The sequence below is a fragment of the Castor canadensis genome, chromosome 17 (genome assembly GCF_047511655.1).
Source record: "Castor canadensis chromosome 17, mCasCan1.hap1v2, whole genome shotgun sequence".
Taxonomy (NCBI): domain Eukaryota; kingdom Metazoa; phylum Chordata; class Mammalia; order Rodentia; family Castoridae; genus Castor; species Castor canadensis.
In genome coordinates, this window is record NC_133402.1 from 12,947,850 (window position 1) to 12,961,585 (window position 13,736).

General features: G+C 42.0%; 1 long non-coding RNA gene across 1 annotated transcript in view; it reads left to right on the top strand.

Moving 5' to 3' along the window:
• Positions 1-13,736, top strand: part of LOC141418478 (uncharacterized) — a 252,157-nt gene that overhangs the window by 213,774 nt on the left and 24,647 nt on the right. The window contains exons 9-10 of the long non-coding RNA XR_012443119.1: positions 1,385-2,216; positions 3,547-3,880. This is a non-coding gene — a long non-coding RNA (uncharacterized lncRNA). The remainder of the gene's footprint in view (positions 1-1,384; positions 2,217-3,546; positions 3,881-13,736) is intronic.

Sequence of the window (13,736 nt, forward strand, 5' to 3'; positions counted from 1 at the left end):
ATGACTTATTTATGGAGCAGCTTGGCCCCAGCTGAACCAGTCCTCAGTGCACACAACAGATTTTGCTAGAAAAAAAAAAAAAGGAAATGTATAATTTGGGGAGGTATTTTTTTTTGTAAGTTTATTTAAGAGAAAGGGGGAATTTTTCAAATTACCAGTGTAATGAAGGAAGAATTATTATAAATTAAAATTTTGGGTTAAGATATATAGAGGGAACTTGTATTACATTGGACACTAGGAGTTTTGGATTTGGTGTAGCTCTGCATGTCCCTCAGATTTTGAATCTGTCACTGGATCCTATCAGCTAGGTGATCTTGGATATGTTTCTTCACCTCTTGAGCTTCAGTTTCCTTATAAGTAAGTCTAACATTCTGATTGTCTATAGAAGATTAAATGAGATATTGCACATAGAGATCTTAGCCCCAAATATGGCATATATTAGATACATATTAGCTATTGTTAGTAAGGTTGCAGTCCTAGCTTGGTGGACTAGGATAAGTTAATTCTCTTAATTTTTAAAAACGAGAAGTTGGGGTAAGATTATGTTTTAGGTTCCTTCTAATCATATTATCTGTTTATCCATCATCTATTTACCTACCGATACATCCATCCATCCATCCATGCATGCATCCATCCATCCATCTATCCATCCATGCATGCATCCATCCATCCATGCATCTGTCCATCCACGCATCTGTCCATCCATCCCTCCATCCATCCATCCATCCATGCATCCATCCATCCATCCTCTATCTATATTAGATATCAGTTCCATAAGAACTCAAGGAATAACAGGAGAAAGTTTCAAAATATTCCCATTCCCTGAGACAAAGCAGAGTGTAAACTTGTCATTTGGGTCTATACTAAATTGGCAGGCCAAACACTGTCTTATTACAACCTTTGTAAGCACATTAGAAACACTTGCATAGTATTAATTGCTGGATATTTCATGGTTGTCCAACTTTCTCTCCCTGTCTTTCTGTTTAATGACAGTTTGAAAGAAGTGGGCTAAGTCTAATGAAATCCACCTTCCTCTCAAAGTGCATCAGAGAAGGTCTGAAGTCTAACTTGTTTTTCTCCTTAGACCAACAGCTTGAAATAAAATAGTGATTAACAACACTTTTAAAGCAGGCAGGTTGCCCAAAGTATTTTAATGGATTGCAATAAAATTTATTCTGTAAGAAGAACTAATGGAGAGATATAATTTCCACAAGTAACAGTTATCAGAGATATTATTTTGCACCCTAGGAAGGGAGAGAAAGGAGGAAAGACGAGCTCAAAGCCAAGAGTCTGCTGTTATTAATGACAGTAATTATTCCATGCATTCGAAAACTGTTCTATGACATCCAAGGCATACACACAACCTATCCCATTCCCTTTGCAGATGAAACAATTTTCCCACTATGCAGATTGGGAAGCTGAGTTTCTGAGCACCTTTTCCAAATCGTCATACTACTGGTAAACTGAAGAGCCGGTTTCTCATCTTGTGTCCTAGACACTAAGTTCAGTGTTTTAAAAACTGTATCAACCTTCCTAGCATTAAACTCAGTATGATACTTTATACCTTGTTTCCATCTCTCTGCCCCCTCCTCATGGCTTGGAATGAATGGCAAATAGGTTATCTGATGAATAGAACATCCAAGTTGACTGGAGAATTTCCCCTCACAGGTAATTTCCAGAACATTGAACATACTTCTTTTTTCTGTAACTCTGTGGGGAAAAAGAAATCTTTTGATTCAGAGAGTACTTCAAGCTCTCACAAGGTCTGTGCGTCTTGTGGTTAAGAGCCTTGACTGTTCTTTTAGAATTCTGAGAAACCATCCTGGTTACTTTGGGTTCCCTGGTTGCTCATATTCTGAGTAAACAGATGTTTGCTGAACTTACGTTGCTCTCAGAGTAAATACTCCTGCACTGCAGAGAAAAAGCCTCTTTTTGCTTCATTCCCCCTGTGCTTTGCCAGTTTCTTGCTGTGCTGGCATATGCATTCGTCTAGAGCAGCATGGCTTATTAATTAACTGATCAATTAATTCAGTCCACTTTATTAAGCAGGAGGACTGCTGGTTAAATGCTGTGAGAAAATTTCCTACGGCCTGTCCCCTTCTTGTGTGGAAGACCAGAGAGGTTGGCAGCAGCTCCCTAAGTTTAGGGTCACCAGCGTGGCAGACAGCTCTTGTTTCAAGACGGCACCTGTGGAATGTGATCCAGAATTCTCTAGGGTATGAATTCTGGCCTCCTGCTCATCCACCTCCTCTAGAAGAGATAGGAAGGAGGAGAAGATGGAGGAGAAGGAGAAAAGAGAAAGAGGGAGGAGAGGGAAGGGGAGGAAGAGAAGGAAGAAAAAGAGGAGAGGAGAGGAGGAGGAGGAGGCAGAGCAGAACAGGAGTGAATACCCCTATACAAGGCAAGTGTCTCCTTCTCAGGCTCTCCAAAGCACTGGTCCTTCTGGCTGGTGTCCTCCTTCGCATTCACAGCAGGCCTCTTTACAGGACTTTCTGTGCAGAGAGAAAGTAGTCTTTATTCAGCATTTATGTCCTTCAGGGCAAGGATAGTCCTAGGTGTATCTATGCTTTGTAGATCACTAACTGCAAGGAACAGAGTCTATTTTTTCTGAATGAAATTGCTTCTATTCCCCCCTCCCCTTCCCTTTTTCCCAAGGCCTGTGTTTGTTTGTTTGCTTGTTTGTGTATTTGGCTGGTACATAGAGGACGCCAGAGGAAACAGACTTTTATTTCTGTTGCTTAAAGGAGATAAATGTTAATTCTAAGTAGAATTGTGGGTAGGCAGAGAAGGACAAGGAGGGGGCCCAGACTACAATTTCCTTACTCAAGTGCCTTGTTGAGTGACCAAGAAACAAAACATGGCTTGATAAAGGCAAAACAAGGAAGGAGAGAGGGTGCTAAGGTAAATCTCCCAGGCGCTCTGACTCTGAATTCTGTGATGAAAGCTGAGCCTCCTCTGGTCTCTCTGGACATTTATATTCATTCTCCGTCATCTATGCCTCCTGGGTAGCTGGAAGGTGTTTCTCATATCCAGCAGTGTCTCATAGAGCAGAGGATGCATTTGGGTGTTTCCCAGGTGCACTTAAAAAACTTTCCAAGTTTTATGTTTATTTTAAAGACCATTCAGAGACAAAATATAGCTAGTTCACAAACCCCACGTTCTCAGCAGTAACAGAAAGTTTCCTTTTAAAAGAAATCAAATAAAAATGCACAGTCTTTGAAGAGAAATGTTAAGCAAATACCATAGCAATCGAGGCACCCATATGACAGGAAAGGAAATGAAGGCAGGCTGTGCATGATTGCTGCATGGTAAATTCTCTTAATGGAAGAAAACCCACCTAATGATTCTTTCCATGAGGCTTAAGTGATGCCCAGATTAGGAACCTGGGTTTTGATTTTGCTTAGTTGGTTAGAAGAAAAATTTTGCAGCCCAAAATGCAAAACACCTGATTCATGATGACATTTATAAGGTGGCTAGTGAGAGAAGTGGGTGGAGGGTATTTTAATGTTTTGACTGCTCAGCATCTAACCCCCATGCTGTGTTTAGGGGATCATTTGCAGCCTGCTTTGGAGATGTGCCTAGGACTGATTCTGCTGTAGAAGCTAAAAGGCAAGCGCTCTTCCAGATTTCTGCAGGATGGAGGATGGGCTCTAGACCCAAGTTCAGTGAATAACAAGGTCTTTTCTAGGACTTTGAATCCGGAGTGACTGACACAAAGAAGCAGGCTGTGGAGGAGTGGAGATGTCATCATGGACCTTCTGGAAAGGAGATTTGAGGTGATTGTGGCCGCCTCGTTTCCTCCCCATTTTCAAAGTCTTCTTCTCTATGTTCTCTTTGACTGTGGGAGCCATGGGTACTCTTCTAACATCACCTTTTCTACGTAAGTGCAATAGTCTCCATTTCTGTTGTTTATAACTTGGAGAAAGTGGTAATGGGAGGTGGACTTTGCATAGGTTCTAGGGCAAGGCTTCCTGGGTTCAAATCCAGGACCTGCCACTTAAGAGTCGTGGGATTCTAGATATACTCCTTTTCAAGATTTATCTTACCATCTGCAAGTGGGGCTATAACAGTGTCTACCACATAGAGTTTCAATAGAATTAAATGAGATAAAGCTCTTTTTTGTTGTGGTGGTGGTCCTGGTATTTGAACTCAGGGCCTCACGCTTGCTAGACAGGTGCTCTACCACTTAAGCTATGCCTTCTACCCGAGATAAAGCTCCAAAATGAATCCTATCACACAGAAAGAATGTAGTAAGTGCTAGCTGATATACTGAGCAGAATTTTGCCTCTGAGAGAGAGAGGAAAGATTTATTTCACAGCCTTTGTGCCATCTCCAAGGTTCTCCCAGGATCCTTGGTAGTCTTTGTCTGGGGACATGGAAGCTACTCTGAGTTCTTTATCCTTTCAGGAAGAATCCATGATAGATGTCTCCACCTCCTCCCACATGCATGTCTGTATTTTTCAAGACTCAGGATCAGAGGGGGAGCCTGGAACTATTCTCTCCCCCACCCTTTTTTTTTTGCAGGAGGAGGAGGGCTAGGCATTGGGCTGATTTTTGGATATACAATAGTGCATATTCTCTTGTTCTAATGGGGCTTATAGGGAAGCACTAATTATACAAATAAATTGTGATTGCACAACAATAGCTATAAGGGGCAATGGGCCACAGCAGGGAGATCTGATCTGGGGTGTGCGATGAGTATCAAGATTTCCTCAGAAAGTGATGATTGAATTGAGATGTGGAGGGTGAACAGGTATTAACTAAAAGCAAAGGTAAGAACACATACAAAGGCCCTGGGGTGGTCAGAAACAAGGTGTATTCAAAAGAAGTCAGTGGTTGATGGATCCTAAGAGATAAATGACAGGGACGAAGGTAGTAAGGTAGCAGGGGATAGAGCTCTGGAAACCTTATCAGTCATATTAAGGATTCTGAATCCCCTCTGGTAGGTAGGTAGGCTTTACAGAGGGGTGATATGGGTAAATATATTATCTGATTTGTGTTTCAGAAGATCATCCTGACTACAGACTAGAAAACAGGTTGTGGGGAAGGCAAGGAGATGTGAATGCAGAGTGCTAGTTGAGAAGCCCTCTCTTCCTTGAGGAACTGAATCCCCATCGTGAAAAAAAAGTCTAACAAAGAATTCTCAGTTCAAATCTTAACCAGAGTTTCTCAATAACTCTCAAGAGCGATTCCATCCACAACCCACATCAGACGTGTTTATCCCAGTCTTCTCTCCTTTTTTGTCCCTCTTCCCCCTCCACAGTGATCCTCAAGAGACTTTCTCCTCAAATTTAGAATTTTTTACTCTTAGATCAGCCACTGTATTGGTTCTAGAATTGGTCTTCTTCCATTTCTGGTTCATCATTTTAGATAAAGCTCACCCCTGGCTTTTGTGAGCCACCTCGCCTGTCCAGCCACTACCTAGACCCCCAAAACCTATATCTGTGTGACACATACACACACATGGACACCTCCACACACCCTGAAATATACTCAGCATGGACAACTCCTTCCCTCTTAGGAGTGAGGAAGAAAAAGGGAGGGCAGCAAACATGTATTGTATTATCTGTTCTCTTTTATTTGTGACTCTTTGGCTTTGCCCACTCCTCTGTCTTTCCTTCCTGGCTTACCAGCTATGGTATTTCCACTCCTCTTAAATTCCCTCCTGATTTCACCCTGGAGCTCAAATGGTTCAGAGTTAAGTGTTGGTTCTGCCACTTATTAGCCATGGGAGCTAGGATCCTGACTGTGTGTGGTAATGAGTCTTCAACTTGGTCCACTGCCCAGAGCAGTGCTTGATACAGAGAAGATGCTCCATGAAGTATTGTTAGAGAATGAATAATGGTGGTATTGCTCACCATGGCCAAGATATGGAACCAAGCCAAGTGCCCACCAGTGGATGAAGGAGTAAAGGAATGTGACATACAGGCACAGTAGAATATTACTCAGCTATCAAAAGAATGCAGCTCTGTCTTCTGTGGCAACGTGGATGAGCCTGGATGACATGTTAGATAAAATAAGCCAGGGACAGAGAAACAAATGCCACACATGCTTATTTGTATTTGGAAGCTAAAAAAGTTGGTCTCATAGACACAGAGAATGGAATGGTGGTTACTGGAGCCTGGAGAGGAGGGTAGGAGGAAGAGAAGGATCTACTCTTGATTAAGATCTATTTTTGGTTAGTGGTACAGAAATATCACTAGAGAGTAGTAATAAGTGTCAGTGTTCTATAGTACAGTTGGCTGAGTATATTGAACAATAACTGATTGTATATTTCAAGTTAGCTAAAAGAAGATTTAGAATGTTCTCGACACAAAGAAATGATAATTGTTTGAGGTGATTGAGTATCCTGCTTTGACTCTTACACATTGTAAGCATGGGGTGAAATATCACATTGTACCCTCAACGTATGTACAATTGTTATGTAGCAATTAAAAAGAATTTCGGTGGTACTAGGGTTTGAACTCAGCACCTCATGTTTGCTAAGCAGGCGCTCTACTGTTTGAGCCCCCTCTCTGCCAGCCCCCAATTAGAAAATTTTTTAAGTAAGTGAGAACTAGGAAATCCTGTTTTGAAATATTTCTCCCTAACTCTGCTTTTGAATTTTTAGATGGGAGAAGCTCACGTTTTGAGAGTAAATAGTGTGGTTTAAATAGATACCCTTTGGGGAGGTTAGGTAACTACCCTTTCCTTCCTTCTGCCTTCTTATAGCTCATCTATCTTCCCTTCTCCTTCCATGTTCCCAAGCACTCAGTAGACTGCAAATTCTGGGGGACTGTCACCAGGGCCTGGAGTTAGCTGGATAAAGGGGCAAACTAACATGAAAGTCTTCTCATCTTTAGGGAAGCATTATTTTTCTAAGCTGGCTGAAACAGAATAGAATTCATGCAAACAAAGCTCTCAAAATGGTTGAAACAAATTCTGCATGAGATAAACCATGACACACTAGTAGGGCTGGCAGCTCACTTTGCCTCCTGAATGCCTTGGTTCTCAGGGACAGTGGCATTACCTGGGAAGTTGTGTTAAATGAGGTGATGTGGCAGGCTCTGTGTCGTCCTGGATACCATGGGCTGATTGAGGTGCTCAGAGATAAAGAATCATTGTCAACATCTTCCTCTTCCCTGATTCCTTTCTACGGATGATGGTGGAAAAGTGTTTACATTTCCAATGGCCAAACACATCTTGGGAAGATCAGTTTTTGTTCTTTTGGACAATTTGAGCAGGATAAAGATTTTGATGTCTTCCCACTCCAAAGGTGTTGTTTTGTTAGATTAATAACTCCTTTTTTCCTGTTTTTGTGTTGCCTCTTTTTCCTGATTTTGTTTCCCCACTTTTGATATAAGGGAGTTTTCTTAGCCAATTAAAGCATTTCTGACCTAAGGCTTTGGTGGCAGCAAAATGACATGCTTATCTGTATTGTTGAATACAGATTTCCCCTCAACTTCTGAGGGGAAATCTGATGATTTCATTATTCACTCTCAGGAATGAGGAGAAGCAGTAAGTGAGAATCTTTAGGGGTCACAGGAAACAGGCTTACCTCTTTCTACTTGAGAACAGACACAATATCCTGTGGTGTGGAGCCCTGCCTGTGTTCCTGGCTGGAATCTCTCTCTCACCCTGTTCTCTCTGCTTGTTTCTCCTCTGTTATGTGCCCCTCTTAGGCCTTAGTTTGTTTGTTTGTTTCTCTCACATTGTATTTCTCCACCATGGGGCATTTGTAGATTTATCCTTCCTCTGAATGATCTACCTTCCCCCATCTTTAATTCATTAACTTGTGTGTATCCTTCATGTATCACCCTAAAATCACATTCTCCCCAATTCTTTTTGGAATTGGGATAGAGGCATAAATTAATAACGAACCAGTTAAGAAGAAGGCAAGGAGTGATTCAGCTAGACATTAAAAATATACCTTTGTCAAATTAGATAGAAATGTCCATACTAGAAAATACAGCTCATTCCTGTGGTTGACTGAGATCCTTAACACTGACTCCAGAATAAACTAAACTGACCCACTGTTGCAAGCAGCACTGATCTCCACAGGACCCCTGATGACAAGCCTGCTTTTGTAAAACTGAAGCATGATATGACACCAAAAGTACAGATAACAAAAGAACATAGAGATCAATTGGACTACATCAAAATTAAAAACTTCTGTGCATGAAATACCAGCAGAGTTGAAAGGAAACACATGAATAGGAGGAAATATTTGCTGATTAAATATCTGATAAAAGATTAATATCTAGACTATATAAAGAGTCCCTATAATCCAATAGCAGGTAAACAGCCTAATTAAAAAGGGAATGAAGGACTTGAACAGCTATTTCTCCTAAGAAGATCTACAATAGGTCCCTAAGCACATGAAAAATGCTAAGTATTGTCATTAGGGAAATGACAATCAAAGGCACAATTAGAAATCCCCAGGCACTATTAGGCTCCACAATTAGACACAATTGGACACCCTCAGGCTATTATCAAAGAAATAAAAATTAAGGCATCAGTGAGGATATAGAGATGTAGAGAAATAAGGAACCTGTGCATTACTAGTAGGATGTCAAATATGTCATTTCTATGAAAGGTAGTAGGGAGGTTTCTCAAACAATTAAAAATAGAATGACATAGGGTCCAGCAGTTGCACTTCTGGGTCTATAGCTACAAGAATGACAGCAGACACTTGAATAGATATTTGTATCCATAGCAGCATTTTTCATGATAGCCCAAAGGTACAAACTTGAATGTCCATTAATGAATGAACAGATAAGCAAAATGTGGCACATACACACATTAGAACATTATTGAGCCTTTAGGAAGAAGGGAATCAAGAGGGTGGAGTGTGGTGTAGCTTAATGGTAAAATGCTTGCCTAGCATGTGCAAGGCCCTGGGTTAGGTTTCCCAGCACCACAAGACTTGGGAAAAAAAGAGGACATTCTGGCACATGCCACAGCATAGATGAGCCTTGAAGACATCATGCTGAGTGAAATAAGCCAGCCACAGGAAGACAAGTGCTGCACGATTCTGCCCATATGGGATATCAGAGTAGCCAAAGTGAGTCAGAAAGTAGAAAGGTGGTTCCCAGAGGCTGGGGGGAGGAAGAATTAGGAGCTAAAACTTAGGCTTAGCTTGGGAACAAGGAAACAAGGTGTTGACAATGGATGGTGGTGATGGTTGCACAACAATGTGAATGCTAAGAACACTTGCCAAACTGGACACTTACAGTGATTAGAGCAGTCAAGCTATGTGATATATATTTTTCCATAATGAAAAGAGGCAGAGAAACTTCAGCAGGCAGGAACAGAGCGAGGCAGATGCCCTGAATTGTGGCTGCTCCCAGGATGAAGGTACAGGGCAGGGGCTCACCCACAGCTCTCTCCTCAACCTCCCTTCTCACCTGGCGGAGGGAGGGCCTGGTGATGGAGCTCCAGGCAGGTGGACAGGAAGCATCTACCCAGCACATCTCTAGATAGCACACGGCCAGTGTTTCCTGCTCCGCATTTGTACAGAACCTCTTATTTTCCCAGCGGGACTTAGCTCAGATTACAATTGCAGTCCCATTTTTGTAACAATTTGATGTATTTTTCTGAGATTAGATTGACCTATACAAAATTGCTATTTTTGTGAGTAAAAGAATGATTGACTATTTTCAACCTCATATGGCTTAGTACTCAAGAGAGCAAATACCTGCAGCTTGCAGGCTGGATCCATCTAGGTACACATTCCAGATTGTGACCTTAGCATAGAGCTGGCTGCTGTGACCGAATGCTTTTCCCACCAAATACCACAAATTAAAAGTTGTAAAGTTTTAATTCTTAACGAAGAAATACATTGAAATGCCTACTATCAGATATCAACATTTAATGACCAATTATTATTTATGAATTTATATATCTTGATTTTGTGGTCTCGAAAAACATAAAGCAACAGAATTAAAATAAGTGAAATACCACATTCTAGGATATGCAGGAACCCTGCCATGCTTTAATGAATGGATAGGAACTATTTAGGATTACTGGCTTACTTTTAGGAATAAATACTCATTTCATTAAGCAAGACTGGAGCTGACTACCTTGACAGACAACATCCTGTTGTGTATTAACTATCACACCAGGATTTGAACTTAGTTCTGCTTGACCCCATCAACCCCAATGTTCGTCCCCTAGTTCCTTTCCCTTCTCTTATTGTACTGTTGCTATTTAGACCCAGTGTTCTCTTTTCCCATGTTTGGTTACACACCCCATTCGATTGGGCTGATTTTTGCAAAGCAATATCTAGAACTTGGAGGTGTTGAAGAGAGAGGAAGACCACCTTATCAACCCTCAATCACATTTCATAGGAATGCAGAGTTACATGTTTCCCTCTTCCTTTTCTTATTTCCTGCCTACCCTGACATCTGGGTTCAAGGTTTATTTCTGGATACTATTTCCACAAGCATCCGCCATGGTGTATGTGACAGGCAGAGTAGCATAATGGTGAGAAGTAAAGGTTTTGCAGTTAGTTCATTGTGAACTCCAACTGCCAATTGTGAGCTGCGTGGCCTTTGACCAGCAGCTTCATTTCTCTCTGCTTCAGTTTCCTGATTTTCAAAGTGAAGGTTAAGTGTCCAAAGTTCTTAAAATAGGCCATGGAACATAGAGTTCTAGCAATGGTAGTTATTAATGTCACTGTTATTAATAGTGCTGTCTTACTACTACTAACCGTGTGGTAACAATCACTTGAGTATTTCAATGTGAAGAAAATCTTTCAGAAAGGACTCCTAGGAGTTGAGTCCAGGAAAAAAAATAAGAAAGAGAGAAGGAAAAAAAAATAAGAAAGAGAGAAGGAAAAGAAATAAAAGTTCCAGAGGATTTTTTTTTGGTTCTAGGAAGCAGGGAGCAATTTAGAATCTAAATGGCAGAATTAAGTGGTGTAAAGAGAGAGAAGAGGAAAGTTAGCTCTGTGCCTCCCATGTAATAGGGAATAGGTGCATTCTAAGGTATACTATTTTTCTAGCGCCTCAAAGCTGTAGATTTTGCTTTTAAAAATGGATTCAATCTTAAATAGAATGAGAAAAAGTGAGAGTGACTCCAAATTAAAGGAGGCAAAATGAGGAGAAGTTCTGAGGTTATTATCAGAGTGAACCTCCTGGGAAGGAGAAAGCCTGGCCCTTGTCATGCAGCAGGCAGGCAATAAAAGATTGTAAGATGAATTTGCTGAATGGAAGCAAATTAGTGTTTTGAATTTGTTATAGGCAAAAATTGCCATACTCCACCTCTAATGGAAACATTTCTACCTAGAAAGTGAGTTGGGGCTGGGTGCAGTGACCCATGGCTGTAATCCCAACTACTGGGGAAGTAGAGATTGGGATGATTATAATTCAAGGTCAGCCCAGGGAAAAAGTTAGCAAGGTCCTGTCTCAAGAGGTAAGTTAAGTGTGGTGACACGTGCCCATCATCTCGGCCATGTGGGAGGCATAGGTGGAAGGAACCATAAACTGAGGCTGGCCCAGACAAGAAGCACGGAACTCTGTCTGAAAAACAACCTAAAGCCAAAGGGGTTAGAGTGTGGCTCAAGTGGCAGAACACTTGCTAGAGTATAAGGTCCTGAGTTTAAACCATAACACTGTCTCTCACCCCCAACCCCCACCCCCCAAATCAAAGGAAAAGAAAATGAGTTGGCACAGGGCCAATAGTCCAGCTGGAGGAGTCCAAGACAGCAAAGGTATTGTGCAGTCAGTAGATGATCCACGGAAATTCCTAGAGCTAAAGAAGGGAAGTTGCAGTCTGCATAGAAACACCCCAGTCACCTGGAAGGGCCTGAAATGTGTCCCAGTTGGGCAAGACAAGCTGGGAGTTTCTTAACGATGATGGAGACAAATGACAAGGGGCACACTCCTATGAGTTCCTCCTATGTGCCAGGTGGTGTACTGGACAACACCATCGCCTGGGTACCACTCTCAGTTCCCTGTTTCAGGTGAAATCTTTTGTGGCGGACAGAATTCTAAGGGGACCCCTTGACCTCAGGCCCTGGATGTTGTATCTTGGATGATCTCCTTCCCTTTCACAGGTCCTGTGACTTGCTCTAGCCCATAGGAAATAGAAAAGGTGGCGGGAGCGGTAGTGTGTTCTTGGATTAAGTTATGTCATGTGGTAAATGTGGTAGGATGTCACTTCCTTCATCGTATTTCTTTGTCAGTCAGATTTCTGTTACTGTACGAAATACTTGAGATAAACAACTTAAAAGGAGGAAAGGTTTATTTTGGCTCATGGTTTCGGTCTGTGGTTGGTTGGCCTGATTGCTTTTGGGTGAGGCAGAATGTCATGTTGGGAGCAAGTGGTGGAGAAAGCTACTTACCTCATAGCACCCAGAAAGCAGAGAGAGAGAGAGAGAGAGAGAGAGAGAGAGAGAGAGAGAGAGAGAGAGGAAGGGGTGGGACCCCAATCTACCCTTCCAGGACACACCCCCCAATGACCTCATCTCCTCCCACGAGGATGCACTTCCTAGTTTCCACCACCTCCTAATAGTGCCACCAGCCGAGGACCAAACCTTCAGCAATATACTTGCAAATACTTATATTTCTATGCACACAGCTCTGAAAAGTCTCATTCTCACTCTTTTGTTGGCCTTGAAGAAGTCACCACAAATTCTTCAGCTCAAGAAAATGGTAACAATTTGAATGCACTTAGAAGCTCAGTGTTTCTAGCCAAGTCCATACATGAGAACGCAGTTCCGCAAATGCCTCGATGACAACAGGGTGAGACCTCAAGTTCAGGAGCCAGCCAAACTGTCTCCAGACTCCTGACCCACAGAAACTGGGAGGTAATCAATGTCAGTCATTTTCAGCTGCCAAGTATATTGGTAACTTATTACATTGTCTTAAAAAACAAACACAGCTTCTGTAAAGGAGGTGGGGCAATGGGTTTGAGTCTATGATTTGGATAATTCATTGCTCTCCCAAGAAGGCCAAACCAAGACAGGAGAAGTGAAACTTTTATTTGAGGACCTCTCCTGGCATGGAATTGTGCAGGTCCAGACCATTTCTCTAAAAAGTCATTTCCCCATGGAGTCTTGCTGCATCCTGACCATCTCGGCCTTGTTTCATAGTACTGCAGGCTAATTTGTCTGTTATTCCCACTGAAATAGGAGCTGAGCGACAGCAGGGACCAAGTCTAGCATCTCTAGTATGAGGCCTACTGCATGGATCCGTAGTAATTATCTGGAGGATCATGGATTGAGGCCAGCTGTGGCAAAAAGTTAATGAGACCCCCATCTCAACAAACAAGCTGGGTGTGGTGTTGTGTGTCTGTAACTCCGGCCATGTAGGAAGTGTAAGTAGGAGAATTGTGGTCTGAAGACAGTCCCAGGAAAAAATGTGAGCCCCTATCTGAAAAAGAATGAAAGCAAAAAAGGTCTGGGGTTGTGGCTCACATGGTAGAGTGCCTGCCCTGAGTTCAAACCCCAGTACTGCCAAAAAAATTTAAAAAATCAGACTCCTAAACCTCCATCTAAGACATTTTGATTTTGTAGGTCTAGTGTAGGGGTCTTTTCATCTTATAAAGAACCTAAAAGCGATTCCGATGGAGGTGGTCTCTGGACAGCCTCTGGAAAACTTAACCTGGATATGATTGGCTCTGGAATTATGTCACTCTGTCTGTAGATAATGATTGGCTTTTGCTCATGTTCCTTTGTTGTGATTGGTGATTGCCACAGTGATTCAGCTCCACCAGATGTGAGAATCCAAGTCTAGAATCAAAGAACCAATTAC